Genomic DNA, 3,212 nt, shown 5'->3' with positions numbered 1-3,212 from the left:
GTAGTTGATTGTCTCTTAATTGGTTCACTGACCAATATGAGACAGAAACCGATTCAGCAGTTTTGTTCGCTACTACTATCAAACACAGGTCGAAGTTTCCATTCAGTCATTAATTCCAACTTTCAAATGTTGTTGTTTCAGCTTTCGCTTACTAGAAGCAACATAATACTCGCTGCAATACAGACCTCGGGAAACCCTCACCGTGAATAAGGTTCACTCACATATTTCACTACATTTTGCGTGGGATTGGAGATGAGGCTACTCGTTCTTGCTCAGTACTAGGCTGAAAATTAACGAAACTTCGTTACAAACGTTCACATGTTGATGTTTCCGCTTTCGCGTACTCGAAACAACATAATACTAGTCTTTGTAATTTAGTTTCATAATTTCAACTGTTCTCATGCAGAATTTTTGCTCATTCTTATCCCAAATTTTGACCTGGCTACTAGTTACACTCCTTGTACTTATTGCAAAATGACCACAAATTTCAACAGCTTTCACATGTTGCTGTTTCGGCTTTCGCTTACTACAGTCAACATAATACTCGTTGCAAAATAAGTGCTCGGCATCTGCAATTTTCCAAAGACGAAGTTTCGCCAGTTCAATTTTCGCTCGCCAATTATGGCTACTAATTCACACGGTACTGAGCTCAACAACATTAAATTTGTTCAGCAAGACTTTCACATGTTGATGTTTTGGCTTTCGCCTACTAGAAGCAACATAATACTCGTCTTGTTAGCTCATTCAATGAGAATAGCTTTTCCCGTTGAGAATTTTTGCCTTCAATTGGCGTTGTAGTGAGTTTGGCTACTCAGATCACCAAATACTTGTGACAATTCGAACCAGAAATGTTTTCAATTTTCACATGCTGATGTTTCGGATTCAACCTACTAGAAGCAGCATAATACTTGTATTCAACAATTTCTGTATCAAATCCCAGTTTTCTCTGGTGCATCTTTGCCAAACTATTCCAAACTGCCTGAGTCTGAATACCAATTACAGGTACTAGTAAATGCACGTTACTAAGGACTATATAGTTCTAGGTTACTGTACACAACGACGTTCACATGTTGATGTTTCAGCTGCCGCTTACTAGAAACAACATAATACTTATCGTGCATACCTTTCCATAACTTGTCCTTTTCAGATGCATTAGTTTCCCTTTGTCTTGGCTTCTACAGTCAGACTGGCTACTAGTAACAGCACAGTACTAATCACATATCGTTCTACAGTTTGCAGACAACTTTCACATGTTGATGTTTCAGCTTTCGCCTACTAGAAACAACATAATACTCCCTGTATACATTTGTAGTTCTCTATGTAACTTTCATGTGAAGAAGTTTCGCCAGTCTTTTTGACTGTCTCAAATCTGAGTCATGCTTAGGCTACTAGTTGCTTCATAGTACTTATCGCCTCGAGATCATTGAACAAAACTTGATTTTCACATGTTGCTGTTTCAGCTTCCGCTTACTAGAAACAACATAATACTAGTCTCATTAAGTTCCGTCTCTTTGCAATTTTCTTATGAAGAAAATTCGCCATCACAATGACTCCAGCAGTTCTTGATCAAGGAATGCAATCATTGATCAGAATGCTATTATTTGAATCGGTTCTGCTTTAAGTGTTCCAATTTTATTGGAAGCACCAACAATAGAACATCAATGTGTTCAATCGAGAGTTATATAACCCTGAATCGGACGCAGTCAACAGCCGAAGCCGAGACCGCCTTTTGCGTTAGAGAGGTCGGTAAACAAATCTTGCGATTCATACCGAATTAACACATATAGCTGTGCTCCTCTTCGTAAAGCGAGCCAAGTGATCCCCTGTTGAAGGATGTATTTGGACCAATCTAGTAGCATTTGGTTTCCAACAAGCTCTCCCAAGTTAGCTTACTTATTGGGCTTTTCAACCAATTCGGTTGGCTACAAGCATCATCAAAGTACTAGCCACAGTTTGATCGCAAAATTCTACGACTTTCACATGTTGATGTTTCGGCTTGCGCTTAGCCTACTATAAGCAACATAATACTAGTCATATCATAGAGCGTGATCAGCTTGTGACGTTCTCATGATGAAGTTTCACCAACAGTGTCTCACTTCGAGCTTAAATCCAGCTACTAGTAACTACACAGTACTGACTGCAACGATAACTTTTATCTATACCTTTCACATGCTGCGCTTTCGGCCAGGGCCTACTAACGTCAACATAATACTCGATATAAACTTTTGTTCATGATGCAGCTTCCCCATGCAGAAGTTTCGCCTTCAAATGCTCTCTTGGCCATATGACGTAAGAAAAGGTTACTAGTAACATCACAGTACTAGCCACAGTTTGATTGCAAAATTCTACGACTTTCACATGTTGATGTTTGGCTTGCGCTTAGCCTACTAGAAGCAACATAATACTAGTCATATCATAGAGCGTGATCAGCTTGTGACGTTCTCATGATGAAGTTTCACCAACAGTGTCTCATTTCGAGCTTAAATCCAGCTACTAGTAACTACACAGTACTGACTGCAACGCTAACTTTTATCTATACCTTTCACATGCTGCGCTTTCGGCCAGGGCCTACTAACGTCAACATAATACTCGATATAAACTTTTGTTCATGATGCAGCTTCCCCATGCAGAAGTTTCGCCTTCAAATGCTCTCTTGGCCATATGACGTAACACAAGGTTACTAGTAACATCACAGTACTAGCCACAATTTGATCGCAAAATTCTACGACTTTCACATGTTGATGTTTCGGCTTGCGCTTAGCCTACTATAAGCAACATAATACTAGTCATATCATAGAAGCGTGATCAGCTTGTGACGTTTCTCATGATGAAGTTTCACCAACAGTGTCTCACTTCGAGCTTAAATCCAGCTACTAGTAACTACACAGTACTGACTGCAACGATAACTTTTATCTATACCTTTCACATGCTGCGCTTTCGGCCAGGGCCTACTAACGTCAACATAATACTCGATATAAACTTTTGTTCATGATGCAGCTTCCCCATGCAGAAGTTTCGCCTTCAAATGCTCTCTTGGCCATATGACGTAAGAAAAGGTTACTAGTAACATCACAGTACTAGCCACAGTTTGATTGCAAAATTCTACGACTTTCACATGTTGATGTTTCGGCTTGCGCTTAGCCTACTAGAAGCAACATAATACTAGTCATATCATAGAGCGTGATCAGCTTGTGACGTTCTCATGATGAAGT

The 3,212-nt window shown here is 39.8% G+C and overlaps 1 pseudogene; it reads right to left on the bottom strand.

Annotated features, from left to right (window-relative positions):
- Positions 1 to 1,683: 1,683 nt before the first annotated feature.
- Positions 1,684 to 1,835, bottom strand: LOC142356902 (5.8S ribosomal RNA; annotated as a pseudogene).
- Between the last annotated feature and the right edge of the window lie 1,377 nt (positions 1,836 to 3,212).

The sequence above is a fragment of the Convolutriloba macropyga genome, unplaced genomic scaffold (genome assembly GCF_964194025.1).
Source record: "Convolutriloba macropyga unplaced genomic scaffold, txConMacr16.3 SCAFFOLD_5463, whole genome shotgun sequence".
NCBI classification, from domain to species: Eukaryota; Metazoa; Xenacoelomorpha; order Acoela; family Convolutidae; genus Convolutriloba; species Convolutriloba macropyga.
Note: the sequence above shows the minus strand (reverse complement) of the source record. Positions and strands in the feature narration are given on the sequence as shown.